The sequence below is a fragment of the Bubalus kerabau genome, chromosome 1, assembly GCF_029407905.1.
Source record: "Bubalus kerabau isolate K-KA32 ecotype Philippines breed swamp buffalo chromosome 1, PCC_UOA_SB_1v2, whole genome shotgun sequence".
Taxonomy (NCBI): Eukaryota; Metazoa; Chordata; class Mammalia; order Artiodactyla; family Bovidae; genus Bubalus; species Bubalus kerabau.
In genome coordinates, this window is record NC_073624.1 from 33,761,971 (window position 1) to 33,784,904 (window position 22,934).

The window sequence follows — 22,934 nt, forward strand, 5'->3', positions numbered from 1 at the left end:
GGGTTGCCATTTCCTTCTCCAGGGTATCTTCCCAACCCAGGAATTGTATCCGGGTCTCCTGCATTGTAGGTGGACTCCTGCACCGTGGGCAAATTCTTTACCAACTGAGCTACAAGGAAGCCCCCACTTAAAATATGACTCAGAAAAACTGAAAGTAATGAGATGGAAAAGAAACGCCATGCTAACACTAATCGAATGATAATATCATATACTGTACCACTTGTCCATTGCTATATTATGAACTACTTCAAACTGTATTTGCTTAAAACAGCCACCATTTAATTTCTCACAGTTCTTTGGGTCAGCAGCTAGCGCAGAGCACAGCACGGTTGTGCTTCTGGTCTCTCTTGGGCTCACTCTTGTGGTTGCAACCACCTGGTGGCTAGAATGACTGAATGATCCAAGCTAGTTTTACTCACATGCTGGCTGTTGCCTAGGTCTTTCTCTTTCTGTAATCTTGCAGCTTCAAAGAGATTAACTAGGCTTCTTAACATGGCAATCCCAGAGCAGCAAGGTGAAATTGAAAGCCACAGCACCTCTCAAGGGCTTCCTTAGAAGTCATCCAATATCACTTTAGTCCCAGTTCTACAGGAGAAAATGAGGCAAGTTGCTGACTACCCAGTCCAGATCTAGAAGTCAGGAGGAGAGAGCCTGTTTCCCAATGGAAGAAGTTTTATTTTTAGCCCACTATCTATGCTGATATGTTCAGGTTTGGGGAATTAAAGAAGCTGGAAAAAGAGATATGTTTAAGGGCTTTTATTATAATTATTGGGTCGGTCAAAAAGTTAGGAAAAACCCAAATGATCATTTTGTCCAATTTAGTCAATTTCTATGTGCCCTACCTTCCTCATTAGAATAGTATCACCTCATAACATTGTGAAGATTAAGTGAGATAGTATATTAGTAGCATCTTTACAGAAGTACCTGGTTCATGTAGGGCCCCTAAACATTGATGGTGATAATGATGATGATGGTGAGTGATGAAATGATTTAGCAATTGTGACTTCTGGATTCTAGATTCAACTTTGTTACTAATTAGCTAGGTGGCATTTTTTTTAATCATTTGACACTCTCAAGTTAGTTTGACTATGAATTGAGGGGCTTATATAATAGACTACCTCTACGATCCCTTCTCATTCTATAATTGCAAATGTTCAGTTCAGTGCCGTCATGTCTGACTCTGCAATCCCATGAACTGCAGCACGCCAGGCCTCCCTGTCCATCACCAACTCCCGGAGTCCACCCAAACCCATGTCCATTGAGTCAGTGATGCCATCCAACCATCTCATCCTCTGTTGTCCCCTTCTCCTCCTGTCCTCAATCTTTCCCAGCATGAGGGTCTTTTCCAATGAGTCAGCTCTTCGCATCAGGTGGCCAAAGTATTGGAGCTTCAGCTGTAACATCAGTCCTTCCAATGAACACCTAGGACTGATCTCCTTTAGGATGGACTGGTTGGATCTCCTTGCAGTTCCAGGGACTCTCAAGAGTCTTCTCCAACACCACAGTTCAAAAGCATCAATTCTTCTGTGCTCAGCTTTCTTTATTGTCCAACTTTCACATCCATACATGACTACTGGAAAAACCATAGCCTTGACTAGACGGACCTTTGTTGGCAAAGTACTGTCTCTGCTCTTTAATAAGCTGTCTAGGTTGGTCATAATTTTCCTTCCAAGGAGTAAGCATCTTTTAATTTCATGGCTGCAATCTCCATATGCAGTGATTTTGGAGCCCAGGAAAATAAAGTCAGCCACTGTTTCCACTGTTTCCCCATCTATTTCCCATGAAGTGATGGGACCGGATACCATGATCTTAGTTTTCTGAATGTTGAGCTTTAAGCCAACTTTTTCACTCTATTCTTTCACTTTCATCAAGAGGCTCTTTAGTCCTTCTTCACTTTCTGCCATAAGCATAAGGGTGGTGTTGTCTGCATATCTGAGGTTATTGATATTTCTCCCGGTGATCTTGATTCCAGCTTGTGCTTAATCCAGCCATGCATTCCTCATGATGTACTCTGTGTATAAGTTAAATAAGCAGGGTGACAATATACAGTCTTGACGTACTCCTTTTCCTATTTGGAACCAGTCTGATGTTCCACGTCCAGTTCTAACTGTTGCTTCCTGACCTGCATACAGGTTTCTCAAGAGGCAGGTCAGGTGGTCTGGTATTCCCATCTCTTTCAGAATTTTCCACAGTTGATTGTGATCCACACAGTCAAAGGCTTTGGCATAGTCAATAAAGCAGAAATAGATGTTTTTCTTGAACTCTCTTGCTTTTTCAAATTGCAAATGTACTGATGTTTAACTGAAAAGAAATGTTTCACATGGGAGAAATATATGCCAAATATATGGTAGGTATTTAGGGCTCTTGGATGACTGGACATAGAATTGCAGTGCAGAAGTCTTTTAAGTTTCTTTTACAAAAAAGAACTTGGAAAAGAAATACTCTTCATTAGATTCTGTGGTTCTTTGAGGGAGAGAAACTATCAGCAAAGTAACTTAATCCGTTAGGACTATCTACTTTTCTTCAATTCGACAATGGAGCATTTATCCTATGAAAGATATTGCTATAGTCCCTGAAGATAAGAAGATAAATAAGACACCAGTTCACCACCTAGGCTGATTGATAGATATAGGGGAATGAGATGAAAGATGAGTCTGGAGTGGTAAATAAAGAGAACTAAATCATACATAGTCTTTTAAGTTACATTAAGGAATTTGTATTTTTATTTTAAGACTAAGGGTAGAGAGAAGTCCTTAAAGATCTTGAAGTAGGAAAAGCTTTTCAGGTGAAGGTGCAATTTGTCCTGGGCCTTAAAGATGATGGAAATTTATTAAATGTCAAAGGATAATATGAAGGAAATGGGATTAACATGTTTAAAGAATAGAAGAGGCCCACTGTGTACATGACCTAGAGAATCTAGAAGGAAATGGTGAGAAACGAGACCAGAAATCTAGGATCAAATTGGGGGTGACCTTTAAAAGAAAATAGTCAAGGCTTGTGTTGATTTGGAAATGCCCAAAGTTCTTCCCCAAGTCAATCTATTGTACTTTTTTGTCTACTTAGCGCTTGCGGTTCTTTTTGTAAAAACTTACAGTGACTTCATGGACTTCCCTGGTGGTCCAGTGGTAAAGAATCCACCTCCCAATGCAGGGGACACAGGTTTTATCTCTAGTCAAGGAAGATTCCACATGCTGAGGGGCAACTAAGCCCATTTGCCACAGCTGCTGAGCCCATGAGCTGCAGATACTAAGCCCATGCATCCTAGAGCCTGTGCTTTGCAACAAGTGAAGCCACCACTATGAGAAGCCCACGCACCACAACTACAGAGTATCCCCACTTCCAGCAACTAGAGAAAGCCTGCACAACAACGAAGACACAGCACAGCCAAAAATAAAAAGGCTTACAGTGACTCAAAACTGCCCACAGGAACACTTCCCAGTCCAAGTGTGATAGTTCTCTATATCCTTCCTGCTCTTCTACTCTGATGCAGAAATCAGCAGAGAGCCAAAATTAACCTCCCTCTCCTCACTCCACCTGTGCCCATTATTCTCTTAAAGTTCATTCTTCCTTCATAGCCCTGAGTATTTATTATTCAGGGCTTCCCTGGTGGCTCAGATGGTAAAGAATCTGCCTACAATGCAGGAGACTTGGGTTTGATTCCTGGATCAGAAAGATTCCCTGGGGAAGGAAATGGCTACCCACTCTAGTATTCTTGCCTGGAGAATTCCATGAACAGAGGAGCCTGGTGGGCTACAGTCCATGGGGTCACAAAGAGTCAGACAGGACTGAGCAACTAACAGCTTTGTTTAAGGTCAGAAGGTCAATCTGTTCTGTGGGGATTGTATGGTATCAGCATGGTAATTTAGAGGATGTTGAGATAGGACAAGCAGATCATCTTGAGAATGAAGGACTTCTTGCTGGGATTATTGTCAGCAGGTGAACCTCAGCTGTCAGCCCTCTTAAGTGCTTCTTCAGCTAAAAAAGAGTTGCCTCACCCAAGGTCACCTCTTCTAAAGGGTAGCCCACATCCAATGACTGGATGGACACAGAGGATAAAAGTTCTCCAGCTTTACTCTTACCCCCGCCCCCCTTTCTCCAACAAGAGACAACACTAATGGGCCATGCTAGCTTCAGAGCTCCCTGTGGGGAAAGCGGAAGTCTTTGTTGAGACTGCATAGCAGTCCATCTTCTCCCTCTGCCCAATCCTTTCAAGATCACTTCGCTGTAAGCCTCCTGGACACTCCTCTCCCTCTCAGAGCCTGCTCCTCAACTGGGACATTGGGAAATACTTCCTGAATGAGCAAATGAATGAATACACGGAAGGATAAATCCTATACCAATTTGGGAGGGGAACTAGATAGAGGGATTTCTGTTACCTGAATTGTTAAATATTTCCTAATTATTTAAAGGGCTAGATGTGAATTCAATGGACAAGAACTTGGGCAAACTCCAGGACATAATGAGGCACAGGGAGGCCTGGTGTCCTGCAGTCCATGGAGTCCCAAAGAGTCACACACGACTGAGTGACTGAACAACAACAGCAACAACAACAATGTGAAGTCTTAATAATCCCTGATACAACTCTCCGGTGTCTGGTCTTTTGTTTCTTTTCTACATACCGACCCAAATTGCTTTCTCCAAGTGGAAAAATTTTCATTAGGAATGTCATCTTTGGTAACCTGCTGCTCTTGTTTGCCTGAATAGGAGTATCAGTTCAGTTCAGTTCAGTTGCTCAGTTGTGTCCGACTCTTCGCGACCCCATGAATCCCAGCACGCCAGGCCTCCCTGTCCATCATCAACTCCCGGAATTCACTGAGACTCACGTCCATCGAGTCGGTGATGCCATCCAGCCATCTCATCCTCTGTCATCCCCTTCTCCTCCTGCCCCTAGTCCCTCCCAGCATCAGAGTCTTTTCCAATGAGTCAACTCTTCGCATGAGGTGGCCAAAGTACTGGAGTTTCAGCTTTAGCATCATTCCTTCCAAAGAAATCCCAGGGCTGATCTCCTTCAGAGTGGACTGGTTGGATCTCCTTGCAGTCCAAGGGACTCTCAAGAGTCTTCTCCAACACCACAGTTCAAAAGCATCAATTCTTCGGTGCTCAGCCTTCTTCACAGTCCAACTCTCACATCCATACATGACCACTGGAAAAACCATAGCCTTGACTAGACGGACCTTTGTTGGCAAAGTAATGTCTCTGCTTTTGAATATGCTATCTAGGTTGGTCATAACTTTCCTTCCAAGGAGTAAGTGTCTTTTAATTTCATGGCTGCAGTTACCATCTGCAGTGATTTTGGAGCCCCCCAAAATAAAGTGTGACACTGTTTCCACTGTTTCCCCATCTATTTCCCATGAAGTGATGGGACCGGATGCCATGATCTTAGTTTTCTGAATGTTGAGCTTTAAGCCAACATTTCACTCTCCTCTTTCACTTTCATCAAGAGGCTTTTGAGTTCCTCTTCACTTTCTGCCATAAGGGTGGTGTCATCTGCATATCTGAGGTTATTGATATTTCTCCCAGCAATCTTGATTCCAGCTTGTGTTTCTTCCAGTCCAGCGTTTCTCATGATGTACTTTGCATAGAAGTTAAATAAGCAGGGTGACAATATACAGCCTTGACATACTCCTTTTCCTATTTGGAACCAGTCTGTTGTTCCATGTCCAGTTCTAACTGTTGCTTCCTGACCTGCATACAGATTTCTCAAGAGGCAGGTCAGGTGGTCTGGTATTCCCATGTCTTTCAGAATTTTCCACAGTTGATTGTGATCCACACAGTCAAAGGCTTTGGCATAGTCAATAAAGCAGAAATAGATGTTTTTCTGGAACTCTCTTGCTTTTTCCATGATTCAGCGGATGTTGGCAATTTGATCTCTGGTTCCTCTGCCTTTTCTAAAACCAGCTTGAACATCAGGAAGTTCATGGTTCACATATTGCTGAAGCCCTGCTTGGAGAATTTTGAGCATTACTTTACTAGCATGTGAGATGAGTGCAATTGTGCAGTAGTTTGAGCATTCTTTGGCATTGCCTTAAATGTTCTTGGAAATTAAAATGCAAGACATATTCCCTAGATTCTCCTTCCTGTCTCCATCCACCACTCCCTTAGTTTGTTTCTATCTCTTGGACTCTCTGAACTCTGTTAGGAATCTGTGCCCAACAAACAAGGTCATGAGTTCCTGTTGTCTTCTTTTTGGCCATGTGTGAGCATCTGTGCTTGATATGCAACTATAGGAGTATAGCTGATTGATAATGTTGTGTTAGTTTCTGGTGTACAGTAAAGTGAATCATTTATACATATACGTATTTGTGTGTGTTCAGTCACTCAGTAGTATTCGACTCTTTGCAACCCTGTGGACTGTAGTCCACCAGGCTCCTCTGTCCATGGGATTTTCCAGGCAAGAACACTGGAGGGGGTTGCCATTTTCTCCTCCAGGGGATATTCCAGACCCAGGGATCGAATCCGCACCTACTGCATTGCAGACGGATTCTTTACTTTTGAGCCACTGGGAAAGACACACATAAACATATATCCACTCTTTTTAAAATTCTTTTCCTATATAGGTCATTACAGAGTATTGAGTAGAGTTCTTTGTGCTATACAGTAGGTTCTTATTAGTGATCTCTTTTATATATAGTAGTGTGTATATGTCAATTCCAATCTTCCAATTTATACTTCCCCACACCCCTTGTCCCTGGTAAGTATAAGATTGCTTTCTATATCTGTGACTCTATTTCTGTTTCATAAATAAGTTTATTTTTACCATTTTTTTTTGATTCCACATACAAGTGATATTATTGATGATATACTTAATTCAGGATTATTTAATGCTGTATTACTAAATTGCTCCCAAAATATAAACACTAAGTAGATTCAATATTAAGTATTTGTATGCTGAGGAAACTCAACATTCAAAAAACTAAGATCGTGGAACCCAGTTCTATCACTTCATGGCAAATAGATGGAGAAACAATGGAAACAGTGACAGACTTTATTTTCTTGGGCTCCAAAACACTGCAGATGGTGACTGCAGCCATGAATTTAAAAGACGCTTGCTCCTTGGAATGAAGGTTATGACCAACCCAGAGAGCATATTAAAAAGCAGAGACATTACTTTGCCAACAAAGGTCCATCTAGTCAAGGCTATGGTTTTTCCAGTGGTCATGTATGGATGTGAGAGTTGGACCATAAAGAAAGCTGAGCACTGAAGAATTGATGCTTTTGAACTGTGGTGTTGGAGAAGACTCTTGAGAGTCCCTTGGACTGAAAGGAGATCCAACCAGTCCATCCTAAAGGAAATCAGTCCTGAATATTCATTGGAATGACTGGTACTGAAACTGAAACTCCAATACTTTGGCCACCTGATGTGAAGAACTGATTCATTGGAAAAGACCCTGATGCTGGGAATGATTGAAGGCAGGAGGAGAAGGGAATGACAGAGGATGAGATGGTTGGATGGCATCACTGATTCGATGCACATGAGTTTGAGCAACCTCCAGGAGTTGGCGATGGGCAGGGAAGCCTGGTGTGCTGCAGTGCGTGGGGTCTCAAAGAGTCGGACACGACTGAGTGACTGAACTGAACTGATGCTGAGGAAAATGTATGTATTTTTAAAATCTCAGTGATAGCTCAGTTGGTAAAGAATCTGCCTGTAGGCGGTCCTAAGATGGCAGAGGAATAGAACAAGGCGACCACTTTCTCCCCCACAAATTCATCAAAAGAACATTTGAACCCTGAGTAAATTCCACAAAACAACTTCTGAATGCTGGCAGAGGACATCAGGCACCCAGAAAAGCAGCCCATTGTCTTCGAAAAGAGGTAGGAAAAAATATAAAAGATGAAAAGAGAGACAAAAGAGGTAGAGACGGAGATCCGTCCTGGGAAGGGAGTCTTAAAAAAGAGAGAAGTTTCCAAACACCAGGAAACACTCTTACTGGTGAGTCTGTGGTGAACCTTGGAACCACAGAGGGCAACATAACCAGGAGGAAAAATAAATAAATAATTAAACCCCACAGATTACGTGCCCAACAGTAACTCCCAGCGGAGAAGCAGCACAGACGCCTGCATCCGCCACTAGCAAGTGGGGGCTGGGCAGGGAGGTGCGGGCTGCATTGCTTAGAGTAAGGACCGGGCCTGAATACCCCGAGGGCAATTTGAGGGAATTAACTTGAGATAGCAAACCAAACTGTGGGATAGCTACCCTGAGAAAAGCCCTAATCTAAGACACCGCCAGGCCTGCTCACAGAACAAAGGACTGACTAGAGCTACACGAACAGCCCTAACCTAAGATACCGCCGGGCCCGCTCACAGAACAAAGGACTGAGCAGAGCTAGCCTGCTGCAGACCAGCCCATCCCCCACCGGAGACAGGCAGGTGAGGGCAGCCACAGCTGGAAGGGGCAATCGCAGCCCCAGAGAGGCATTATCTACCAAACTGCAAGCAGGCTTCGTTGCTAACCAAGACTTCTTGGGATTCTGGATGGTCAACATCCACTTGAGAAGGTTCACCAGTTACACATCCAGAAAACTGAGCGGTAGGGATGGGGGAGGCGATAAGTTGCAGTGACCGTGCTCGCCAAATACCTGATCACCTGAGCTGCTCGGACCTGGGAAGGGCACAAAACGCAGGCCCAACCGAGCCTGCGCCTCTGAGGACTACCCGAGTACCTGAACCTGAGCGGCTTAGACCTGGGAAGTGCACACAACCCAGGGCTGACCTCAGACAGTTCCCGGCAGAGCAACCTAGAGCCTAAGCAGTGTAGATAGGGAGGGCACACACGCCGTGAGCAGGGGCAAACCCAGTGCAGCTGAAACATTGCGAGCACTCCCCACACACGCCAGTGATATTTGTTTGCAGCGTTCCTCCCTCCCCACAGCACAACTGAACAAATGAGCCTAAAAAAGTGTCCACCACTGCCCCCTTGTGTCAGGGCAGAAATTAGACACTGAAGAGACCAGCAAACAGAAGAAGCTAAAACAGAGGGAACCGCCTTGGAAATGACAGGTGCAATAGATTAAAACCCTGTAGTTAGCACCGACTACATAGGAAGGGGCCTATAGATCTTGAGAAGTATAAGCCGGATCAAGGAACTATCTGAAAATGAACTGACTCCACACTGTCCACAACAACACCAGAGAAAGTCCTAGATATATTTTTACTATTATCACTTTTTAAATTAAATTTTTTAAAATTTTAAGTTCTCTATTACTCCTTTAATTTTCATTGTTATAACCTACTATTACTTTGCCAAAAATAAGACCCTATTTTTTAAAGCAAACTTCATATATATATATATATTTTCTAATTTTTGTGACTTTGTTTTTTTTTTCTTTAATATTGTATTTTTGAAAATCCAACCTCTACTCTAGATTTTTAATCTTTGCTTTTGGTATTTGTTATCAATTTTGTACCTTTAAGAACCCCATCTTCAGTACCCATTTTTACTTGGGAGCGAGATTATTGGCTTGACTACTCTCTCCCCCTTTGGACTCTCCTTTTTCTCCACCAGGTCGCCTCTATCTCCTCCCTCCCCCTTCTCTTCTCTACCCAACTCTGTGAATCTCTTTGTGTGTTCTGGACTGTGGAGAACACTTAGGAAACTGAGTACTGGCTGGATCTGTGCTCTCCTTTTGATTCCCCCCTTTATCCTCCTGGCCACATCTGTCTCCTTCCACCCTCTTCTCTTCTCTGTATAACTCCGTGGACATCTCTGAGTGGTCCAGACTGTGGAGAGCACATAAGGAAGTGATTACTGGCTAGCTTGCTCTGTCCTCTTTTGATTCCCCCTGGTCTCATCCTGGTCACCTCTATCTCCCTCCTGTCTCTTCTCTTCTCCATGTAACTCTGTGAACCTCTCTGGGTGTCCCTCACTGTGGAGAAACTTTTCATCTTTAACCTAGATGTTTTATCAATGGTGCTGTATAGATGAAGTCTTGAGACTATTGTAAAAATAAGACTGAAAACCAGAGTCAGGAGGCTTAAGTCCAAATCCTGAGAACACCAGAGAACTCCTGACTCCAGGGAACATTAATCAATAGGAGCTCATCAAACGCCTCCATACCTACACTGAAACCAAGCATCACCCAATGGCCAACAAGTTCCAGAGCAAGACATACCACGCAAATTCTCCAGCAATACAGGAACATAGCCCTGAGCTTCAATATACAGGCTGCCCAAAGTCACTCCAAACTCACTGACATCTCATAACTCATTATTGGACCCTTCATTGCACTCCAGAGAGAAGAAATCCAGATCCACACACCAGAACACCAACACAAGCTTCCCTAACCAGGAAACCTTGACAAGCCACCCATCCAACCTCACCCACAGCAAGGAAACTCCACAATAAAGAGAACTCCTCAAACTGCCAGAATACAGAAAGGCCACCCCAAACACAGCGATAAAAACAAGATGAAGAGTCAGAGGAATACCCAGAAGGTAAAGGAACAGGATAAATGTCCACCAAACCAAAAAAAGAGGAAGAGATAGGGAATCTACCTGATAAAGAATACTGAATAATGATAGTGAAAATGATCCAAAATCTTAAAAACAAAATGGAGTTACAGATAAACAGCCTGGAGACAAGGATTGAGAAGATGCAAGAAAGGTTTAACAAGGACCTAAAAGAAATAAAAAAGAGTCAATATATAGTGAATAATGCAATAAATGAGATCAAAAACACGCTGGAGGGAACCAACAGTAGAATAATGGAGGCAGAAGATAGGATAAGTGAGGTACAAGATAGAATGGTATAAATAAATGAAACAGAGAGGAAAAAAGAATAATGAATTACAAGAAATGAGACCTCTGGGACCTCTGGGACAATGTTAAATGCCCCAACATTCGAATCATTGGAGTCCCAGAAGAAGACAAAAAGAAAGACCATGAGAGAATACTTGAGGAGATAATAGTTGAAAACTTCCCTAAAATGGGGAAGGAAATAATCACCCAAGTCCAAGAAACCCAAAGAGTCCCAAACAGGATAAACCCAAGGCGAAACACCCCAAGACACATAGTAATCAAATTAACAAAGATCAAACACAAAGAACAAATATTAAAAGCAGCAAGGGAAAAACAACAAACAACACACAAGGGGATTCCCATAAGGATAACAGCTGATCTTTCAATAGAAACTCTTCAGGCCAGGAGGGAATGGCAGGGCATACTTAAAGTGATGAAAGAAAATAACCTACAGCCCAGATTACTGTACCCAGCAAGGATCTCATTCAAATATGAAGGTGAAATCAAAAGCTTTACAGACAAGCAAAAGCTGAGACAATTCAGCACCACCAAACCAGCTCTCCAACAAATGCTAAAGGATCTTCTCTAGACAGGAAACACAGAAATGGTGTATAAACTCAAAACCAGAACAATAAAGTAAATTACAACAGGATCATACTTATCAATAATTACCTTAAATGTAAATGGGTTGAATGCCCCAACCAAAAGATAAAGACTGATTGATTGGATACAAAAACAAGACCCTTATATATGTTGTCTACAAGAGACCCACCTCGAAACAAGGGACACATACAGACTGAAAGTGAAGGGCTGGAAAAAGATATTCCACGTAAATAGAGACCAAAAGAAAGCAGGAGTAGCAATACTCATATCAGATAAAATAAACTTCAAAACAAAGGCTGTGAAAAGAGACAAAGATGGACACTACATAATGATCAAAGGATCAATCCAAGAAGATATAGCAATTATAAGTATATATGCACCCAACATAGGAGCACCACAATATGTAAGACAAATACTAACAAGTATGAAAGGGGAAATTAACAATAACACAATAATAGTGGGAGACTTTAATACCCCACTCACACCTATAGATAGATCAACTAAACAGGAAATTAACAAGGAAACACAAACTTTAAATAATACAATAGATCAGTTAGACCTAATTGATATCTATAGGACATTTCACCGCAAAACAATGCATTTCACTTTTTTCTCAAGTGCACACGGAACCTTCTCCAGGATAGATCACATCCTGGGCCATAAATCTAGCCTTGGTAAATTCAAAAAAACAAATCATTCCAAGCATCTTTTCTGACCACAATGCAGTAAGATTAGATGTCAATTACAGGAGAAGAACTATTAAAAATTCCAACATATGAAGGCTGAACAACACACTGCTGAATAACCAACAAATCACAGAAGAAATCAAAAAAGAAATCAAAATTTGCATAGAAACGAATGAAAATGAAAACACAACAACCCAAAACCTGCGGGACACTGTAAAAGCAGTGGTAAGGGGAAGATTCATAGCAATACAGGCATACCTCAAGAAACAAGAAAAAAGTCAAATAAATAACCTAACTCTACACTTAAAGCAACTAGAAAAGGAAGAAATGAAGAACCCCAGGTTAGTAGAAGGAAAGAAATCTTAAAAATTAGAGCAGAAATAAATGCAAAAGAAACAAAAGTGACCACAGCAAAAATCAACAAAGCCAAAAGCTGGTTCTTTGAAAGGATAAATAAAATTGACAAACCATTAGCCAGGCTGATCAAGAAACAAAGGGAGAAAAATCAAATCAATAAAATTAGAAATGAAAATGGAGAGATCACAACAGACAACACAGAAATACAAAGGATCATAAGAGATTACTATCAGCAATTATATGCCAATAAAATGGACAACTTGGAAGAAATGGACAAATTCTTAGAAAAGTACAACTTTCCAAAACTGAACCAGCAAGAAATAGAAAATCTTAACAGACCCGTCACAAGCATGGAAATTGAAACTGTAATCAGAAATCTTCCAGCAAACCAAAGTTCAGGTCCAGACGGCTTCACAGCTGAATTCTACCAAAAATTTAGAGAAGAGCTAACACCTATCCTACTCAAAGTCTTCCAGAAAATTTCAGAGGAAGGTAAACTTCCAAACTCATTCTATGAGGCCACCATCACCCTACTACCAAAACCTGACAAAGATGCCACAAAAAAAAAAAAAAAAAAAAAAAAAGAAAAGAAAAGAAAAGAAAACTACAGGCTAATATCACTGATGAACATAGATGCAAAAATCCTTAACAAAATTCTAGCAATCAGAATCCAACAGCACATTAAAAAGATCATACATCATGACCAAGTGGGCTTTATCCCGGGGATGCAAGGATTCTTCAATATCCGCAAATCAATCAGTGTAATACACCACATTAACAAATTGAAAAATAAAAGCCATATAATTATCTCAATAGATGCACAGAAAGCCTTTGACAAAATTCAACATCAATTTATGATAAAAACTCTCCAGAAAGCAGGAATAGAAGGAACATACCTCAACATAATAAAAGCTATATATGACAAACCCACAGCAAACATTATCCTCAATGGTGAAAAACTGAAAGCATTTCCCCTAAAGTCAGGAACAAGACAAGGGTGCCCACTCTTACCACTACTATTCAACATAGTTTTGGAAGTTTTGGCAACAACAATCAGAGCAGAAAAAGAAATAAAAGGAATCCAAATTGGAAAAGAAGAAGTAAAACTCTCACTGTTTGCAGATGACATGATCCTCTACATAGAAAACCCTAAAGACTCCATCAGAAAATTACTAGAGCTAATCAATGAATATAGTACAGTTTCAGGATATAAAATCAACACACGGAAATCCCTTGCATTCCTATACACTAATAATGAGAAAATAGAGAAATTAAGGAAACAATTCCATTCACCATTGCAACGGAAAGAATAAAATACTTAGGAATATATCTACCTAAAGAAACAAAAGACCTATTTATAGAAAACTATAAAGCACTGGTGAAAGAAATCAAAGAGGACACTAATAGATGGAGAAATATACCATGTTCATGGATTGGAAGAATCAATATAGTGAAAATGAGTATACTACCCAAAGCAATCTATAGATTCAATGCAATCCCTATCAAACTACCAACAGTATTTTTCACAGAGCTAGAGCAAATAATTTCACAATTTGTATGGAAATACAAAAAACCTCGAAAAGCCAAAGCAATCTTGAAAAAGAAGAATGGAACTGGAGGAATCAACCTGCCTGATTTCAGGCTCTACTACAAAGCCAGTCACCAAGACAGTATGGTACTGGCACAAAGACAGAAATATAGATCAATGGAACAAAATAGAAAGCCCAGAGATAAATCCACGCACCTATGAACACCTGATCTTGACAAAGGAGGCAAGAATATACAATGGAGAAAAGACAATCTCTTTAACAAGTGGTGCTGGGAAAACCGGTCAACCAGTTGTAAACGAATGAAACTATAACACTTTCTAACACCATACACAAAAATAAACTCAAAATGGATTAAAGATCTAAATGTAAGACCAGAAACTGTAAAACTCCTAGAGGAGAACATAGGCAAAACACTCTCTGACATACATCACAGCAGGATCCTCTATGACCCACCTCCCAGAATATTGGAAATAAAAGCAAAAAGAAACAAATGGGACCTAATTAAAATTAAAAGCTTCTGCACAACAAAGGAAACTATAAGCAAGGTGAAAAAACAGCCTTCAGAATGGGAGAAAATAATAGCAAATGAAGCAACAGACAAACAACTAATCTCAAAAATATACAAGCAACTCCTGCAGCTCAATTCCAGAAAAATAAACATCCCAATCAAAAAATGGGCCAAAGAACTAAACAGACATTTCTCCAAAGAAGACATACAGATGGCTAACAAACACATGAAAATATGCTCAACATCACTCATTATCAGAGAAATGCAAATCAAAACCACAATGAGGTACCATTTCACGCCAGTCAGAATGGCTGCTATCCAAAAGTCTACAAGCAATAAATGCTGGAGAGGGTGTGGAGAAACGGGAACCCTCTTACACTGTTGGAGGGAATGCAAACTAGTTCAGCCACTATGGAGAACAGTGTGGAGAGTCCTTAAAAAACTAGAAATAGAACTGCCATACAACCCAGCAATCTCACTGCTGGGCATACACACCAAGGAAATCAGAATTGAAAGAAACACGTGTACTCCAATCTTCATTGCAGCACTGTTTATAATAGCCAGGACATGGAAGCAACCTAGATGTCCATCAGCAGACAAATGGATAAGAAAGCTGTGGTACATATACACAATGGAGTATTATTCAGCCATTAAAAAGAAATACATTTGAATCAGTTCTAATGAGATGGATGAAACTGGAGCCTATTATACAGAGTGAAGTAAGCCAGAAGGAAAAACACCAACACAGTATACTAATGCATATTTATGGAATTTAGAAAGATGGTAATGATAACTCTATATGCGAGACAGCAAAAGAGACACAGATGTATAGAACAGTCTTTTGGACTCTGTGGGAGAGGGCTAGGGTGGGATGATTTGGGAGAATGGCATTGAAACATTTATATTATAATATGTGAAATGAATCACCAGTCCAGGTTCGATGCATGATCCAGGATGCTCGGGGCTGGTGCACTGGGATGACCCAGAGGGATTGTATGGGGAGGGAGGTGGGAGGGGGGGTTCAGGATGCGGAACATGTGTACACCTGTGGCAGATTCGCGGCGATGTATGGCAAAACCAAGACAATATTGTAATTAGCCTCCAATTAAAATAAATAAATTTATGTTAAAAAAAAAGAATCTGCCTGTTATGCAGGAGACCTCAATTCACTTCCTGGGTTGGGAGGATCCCCTGAAGAAGGGAAAAGCTGCCTACTCCAGTATGCTGGCCTGGAGAATTCCATGGACTGTATAGTCCACGGAGTCACAGAGTTGGACACGACCGAGCGACTTTCACGCACTAGTCAACATTTGGCCACTAGGTGTCATCACAGTTCTAGCTTTAAAAATATATATATATATCATATATAAATTATTATCTCCTTAATTTCTCTTTATGATGGTTAATTTTTAGTGTATAGAAATGCAAGAAATTTCTATGTGTTAATTTCATATTCTGCAACTTTATCAGATTCATTAATGAGCTCTAGTAGGTTTCTGGTAACATCTTTACCATTTTCTATGTATGGTATCATGTCATCTGCAAACAGTGATAGTTTTTTTTTCTTTTCCAACTTGGATTCCTTTTATTTCTTTTTATTCTCTGATTGTTGTGGCTAGGACTTCCAAAACTATGTTGAATAAAAATCATGAGAGTGACATCTTTGCCTTGTTCCTGATCTTAAAGGAGATGCTTTCAGCTTTTCACTGTTGAGTGTCATGTTAGCTCTAGGTTTGTCATATATGGCCTTTATTAAGATTAAGGTAGTTTTATTTTATGTTCACTTTCTGGAGAGTTTATTTTTTAATACTAAATGAATGTTGAATTTTGTTAAAGCTTTCTTCTGCTTTATTGAAACGATCATATGGTTTTTAATCCTTCAGTTTGTTGATGTGGTTATCATACTGATTGATTTGTGGATATTAAAAAATCCTTGCATCCTTGGGATAAATCCTACTTGATCATTGTGTATGATCTTTTTAATGTATTTTGGGATTCAGGGTGCTAATGTTCATCACTTATACTGGACTGTAATTGTCTTCTTTTTGTGGTATCTTTGACTGGTTTTTGTATCAGGGTGATGGTAGCTTCATAGAATGAGTATTCCTTCCTCTGAAACTTTTTGGAATAGGTTCAGAAGAATAGGTATTAACTCGTCTCTAAATGTTTGATAGAATTCACCTGTGAAACCAACTCTTTCTGGACTTTTGTTGCATGGGATTTTTAAATCAAAGTTTCAATTTCATCTGTTCATATTTTCTATTTTTTCCTGGTTCAGGCTTTTTCTTTTCTAGGAATTTGTCCATTTCTTCCAGGTTGTCCATTTTATTGGTATATATTTGCTTGTAGTAATTCTCTTATGAGAGCTTCCCAGGGGCCTCAGTGATAATCTGCCTGCCAATGCAGGGGATGTGGGCTCAATCCTGGGTCAGGAAGATCTCCTGGAGGAGGAAATGGCAACACACTCCAGTATTCTTGCCTGGAGAATCCCATGAACAGAGGAGCTTGGCAGACTACAGTCCATGGGGTTGCAAAGAGTCAGGCATAACTTAGCAACTGAGCATGCACTCATTGTCTCTTATGATCCTTTTAATTTCTGTAGTGTCCATGGTAACTTCTCCTTTTTCATTTCTAATTTTTTTGACTTGAGCACTCTCCTTTTTTCTTGATCAGTCTGGCTAAAGGTTATCAATTTTGTATATCTTTTCAAAGATAAAGTCGGTGTCATTACAGTTTTACATTTTAAAAAGACAGAATTAACCAACTGGCTGGAAGTAACTAATAAATAATTTGTTCAGTTCAGTTCAGTCGCTCAGTTGTGTCTGACTCTTTGAGACCCCATGGACTGCAGCACACCAGGCTTCTCTGGTCCATCACCAACTCCCAGAGCCTGCTCAAACTCATGTCCATTGAGTCAGTGATACCAACCAACCATCTCATCCTCTGTTGTCCCCTTCTCCTCTTGCCTTCAATCTTTCCCAGCATCAGGGTCTTTTCCAATGAGTCAGTTCTTCACATCAAGTGGCCAAAGTATTGGAGTTTCAGCTTCAGCATCAGTCCTTCCAATGAATATTCAGGACTGATTTCCTTTACAATGGACTGCTTAGATCTCCTTGCAGTTCAAGGGACTCTCAAGAGTCTTCTCCAACACCACAGTTCAAAAGCATCAATTCTTAGGTGCTCAGCTTTCTTCATAGTTCAACTCTCACATCCATACATGACTACTGGAAAAACCATAGCCTTGACTAGACAGACCTTTGTTGGCAAAGTAATGTCTCTGATTTTTAATATGCTGTCTAGGTTGGTCATAACTTTTCTTCTAAGGAGCAAATGTCTTTTAATTTCATGGCTGCAGTCACCAGCTGCAGTGACTTTGGAGCCCCCTGAAATAAAGTCTCTCACTATTTCCACTTGTTCCCCATCTATTTGCCATAAAGTGGTGGGACCAGATACCATGATCTTAGTTTTCTGAATGTTGAACTTTAAGCCAACTTTTTCACTCTCCTCTTTCACTTTCATCAAGAGCTCTTTAGTTCTCCTTCACTTTCTGCCATAAGGATGATGTCATCTGTGTATCTGAGGTTATTGATATTTCTCCTGGCAATCTTGATTCTAGCTTGTGGTTCATCCAGCCCAGCGTTTCTCATGATGTACTCTGCATATAAGTTAAATAAGCAGGGTGACAATATACAGCCTTGACGTACTCCTTTCCCAATTTGGAAGCAGTCTGTTGTTCCATGTCCAGTTCTAACTGTTGCTTCCTGACCTGCAAACAGATTTCTCAAGAGGCAGGTCAGGTGGTCTGATATTCCCATCTCTTTCAGAATTGTTCAGAATTTTCCAGAGTTTGTTGTGGCCCACAGGGTCAAAGGCTTTGGCATAGTCAATAAAGCAGAAGTATATGTTTTTCTGGGACTTTCTTAATTAATAAGAAATTAATTAATGTTAAATCTAATGAGATTATTAAATCTCATGGTTATTAATTTTATTAGAGATTTAATCATGTATTTTCATTGTTCAAACGTCATATGTTGAGCATTAATATCCACTAGAGGAAATTCTTTGTAAAATACAATTTTAGGACATTTAGTTTTTCTTCACAGCAGATCACATGGAGAGGAAGTTTCTTCTAATCATGACTGGAAAATCTTGTGCTAAGTCACTTCAGTCGTGTCTGACTCTTTGTGACCCTATGGACCATAAGCCACCAGGTTCTGCTGTTCATGGGATTCTCCAGGCAAGAAATACTGGAGGGGGTTGCCATTTCCTTCACCAGGGGATCTTCCTAACTTAGGGATTGAACCCACATATCTTATGTCTCCTACATTAGCAGGTGGGTTCTTTATCACTAGTGCCACCTGGGAAGCCTTGGCAAATGGAATGGGAAGGCTAAGGCTGAAAGAGAACACAAAAACAGTTGAATCATTGCCTTTTTAAAGGCCTAGAACCAACTATAGAGATTCCCAAGATAAAAATGACCTCTCTCTGTCTAATTCTCACAACTTCTATAAAGTAAGTACTTTTATTTCCTTCATTTTATAGATGGAGAAGCTGAGACACTGAGAGGTTAAAGTACCCAAGATCCTACAGGAGCTGGCGGAACCAGAATTCAAGACAGAGAGCATCCCTGAGGGCAGCATATTATATCTTTGATGAAGGCCTAGACAGTGTTTTCAAAATGTCATGGTACCTTAACACCTTCATCAAAGTTTTTTATAATCATTTTTTTTTTTTTTTTTAGTGAAAATCGCTCAGTCATGTCCGACTCTTTGCAACCATATGGACTGTGGCATGGACTGTAGCCTGCCAGGTTCCTCTATCCATGGAATTCTCCAGGCAAGAATACTGGAGTGGGTAGCTGTTCCCTTCTCCACGGGATCTTCCGAACCCAGGGATAGAACCTGTGTCTCTTGTGTCTCCCACATTGGCAGGCATGTTCTTTACCACTGCACCACCTAGGAAGCCCAGACAGTCTACCGGGCCCCTTTAAGGACCCCATTCCTGAGCTCACACACAGAGATTCAGGCCTGCAGAGCTCTGCCACTGGGCTTTTTAATCACCACCCTCCATTTCTGGCCATAAGCACTGAAGAAGCAATATCTTCTGGCTTATTCACCAGTACTTTCTAGAACACCACCTGGAATCCATTCTAAGGGATTCTCGATCCTTCTTCCATCACCTGTAAAAATAAGAGAGCCGGAAGTAGTGGCAGGAAGAAAGCAACACAGACTGCAGTAGGAGTAAAGACACGACCGGATGTGGCTGGGGAAATGACAACACATTTCTGTCCTGCTTTTTCCATCCTCTATCCACACCTGGCACCCACATGCCTCATCCTTGCCACTCCTTAGGGGAGAAGGTGGGAAGAGAGAGACCCTAAGGAGGATGGTTTAGGGCGTGAGAAAGATGCTGACTTACATGGGCCCTGAGGGGTCTTTTTGTCTCCTCATTTTATAGAAGTAAATACCATTGCCGAAGTTGTCTTTCTTTGAATTTCAGATTTCTCATTTCATAGCAGGGACCCAGGCCTGGGCCAAACTTTAAGAGCCAACACCTCTACATCTGCATCTCTATTCCTACCCAACGGACTGGTGGACACAATGTGGGAAGGAGAGGGTGGGATGAATTGAGAGAGTAGCACTGACATATATACACTATTATCTGTAAAACAGATAACTAGTGGGAAGCTGCTGTATAACACAGGGAGCCCCACCCAGCTCTCTGCGACAACCTAGAGGGGTGGGAGGGAGGCTCAACAGGGAAGGGAGATATATATATATATATATATATATATATATATATATATATATTCTTATGGCTGATTTGTGTTTTTGTACAGCAGAAACTAATGAAAGGTTGTTGTTGAATCACGCGAAGACACCGGGATTCTTGGCCCCCAGAGAAGAAGAATTCAATCCGGGGCCAGAGACGAGGCTTGATCGCTCAGAGCTTTTGTGTAATAAAGTTTTATTAAAGTATAAAGGAGATAGAGAAAGCTTCTGACATAGGCATCAGAAGGGGGCAGAAAGAGTACCCGCTTGCTAGTGTTAACAATGAGGTTATATAATCCAAAGGATGTCTGGAGGTTGTAAAGACCTCATCAGACCTACTCCCATAATTTACATTTTAAGATAACACTGTCCTCAGGCAGGATACATCCTTGTAAAGACCAGGTCTACTCCCATAATTTACATTTTAAGATAACAGAAGGTTTAATCCAAAGACTGTCCTTAGGCAGGATACATTATTGTTATATAATCCTAAGGAATGTGGAGAAAGAAAAAAAAGTTTGTCCTTTCTTCCTCCTTGAGAATTCCAGACCCCTCTCTCCTTGGGGACCCCTAGACTCCCTATCAACCTGCCTAGGAACTGACTCTCTCACCAACTTCCCAGGTGGGCTTCCCAGGTGGCTCAGCGGGTAAAGAATTCACCTGCAATGCAGGAGATGCAGGAGATGTGGGTTTGATCCCTGTATCAGGAAAATCCCCTAGAGGAGGTCCTGGCAATCCACTCAAGTATTCTTGCCTGGAGAATCCCTTGGAGAGAGGAGCCAGACAAGCTACAGTCTGTGAGGTCACAAAGAGTCAGACAAGACTGAGCAACTAAACGCGCACAGCAGAAATCAACACAACATTGTAAAGCAATTATTCTGGAATTTAAAAGAGACAGAGAGCCAGCACTTCTGACTGAAGCCAGGAGCTTAACAGTCTAGGTATCAAACAAGGCCTGGCCAGTGAGCTTGTCAGCTGTCCTTCCTGTGACCCTGGGCCCTTTGGTTTGATTGGCATCATAGAAAGAGCACTGTGACAAGTCCTGTCACTGCAGCTCATCCCCCTTGGTCCTTGATTTTATTTGCCCTCTATAGAAGGCTCAGGGAATTCCTACATCAGCTTTGTGATCATCAGGGCGGAAATGGTACTTTACCTATTATTGCCTGCAGAAGCCTTATAACCTTAGTTATGAAACAGAAGCTGAAATCTCACAAAACAGGATACAGTTGACCTTTACCATTTGAGAAAAAGAAGAATGAAATAAGACATTGATCAGACTGGCTTGAACTGACTTTTGGATCAAATGTAACATCAACAGTATTAATTTGTGTGTTTACCAGATGGCTTTAAAATATTTGTCAGGAGTGAATAAACTTCTCTGTGCCATTTTTTTAACTCAGCTGTCTACTACCTGGCTAGATTTAGTTGTTCACATTTCTTTTAATTGAAATTTCCTTTGAGCCAATTACTTAGAATTATGCCCTCTTTTCCTAACCAGGCTGGTTATCACCACTCTGATTTCTCCCTCCGTGCCTGCCTGAACCTCTCATCAGGGTCCTTAGCAGAGATCCTGGTGGACTATGAAACTTCCACAAAATGAAGGTGCAGTCTAAATAACTGAGAACATTCAAAGATCTATATTTTCTCATTTCTATTAAATTTGATAATGTAAATTAATATAAGCCATTGAAATAAATAGAAAATTTGAACTGAGCAGAATTGTACTTTTAGAAACATATATATCCAAGTCTATGATGTATGTCGGAGAAGGCAATGGCACCCCACTCCAGTACACTTGCCTGGAAAATCCCATGGATGGAGGAGCCTGGTGGGCTGCAGTCCATGGGATCGCTAGGAGTCAGACACGACTGAGCGACTTCACTTTCTCTTTTCACTTTCATGCATTAGAGAAGGAAATGGCAACCCACTCCAGTGTTCTTGCCTGGAGAATCCTAGGGATGGGGGAGCCTGGTGTACTGCCATCTCTGGGGTCACACAGAGTCGGACATGACTGAAGAGACTTAGCATAGCATAGCATGATGTATGTGCTCAGTTGCTCAGTCATGTCCAACTCTTTGTGACCCCATGGACTGTAGCCCACCAGGCTACTCTGTCTGTGGAATTTCTCAGACAAGAATACTGGAGTGAGTTGCCATTTCCTTCTCTAGGGGATCTTCCCAACCCAGGAATCAAACCCACGTCTCCTGCATCTCCTCCTTTGGCAGGTGGATTCTTTACCTCTGTGCCACCTGGGAAACCCCACTATGATATATGATACTGATGATGAAATATCATCATCAATATCATATTAATATACTGTAGACATAAACTGGCTCATATTTCTACTCCTGTTATTAATTAGTTTGAGATCCTCCTTTTCTTCCTAGGGATAATGATCATACAGCCAGTCAACAGTCAAAGATTAATAAACCCTCACAGTTATATACCAATAGTCATGAAGATTTTAAACTACTAAATGATTGTATTGTAAATAAACTGGAAAAAAAATGCCCAAGTTTATTTACCCAACCCTGCTATAGTGGTTATAGTGTGAGATTACTTCACACTTCAGATGGGTAATAAAGAGAACTGTCCTTATCCAAGTGGAACACAACCGCCAAGTAACCCTGCAGGCTCTAATTAGTTTCCAGATTGGCTGCTGGTGGTAGGGAGGGATGATTAGGTGGACTGAAGACTCCTTAGCTATTGATGTTTTACATAGGTT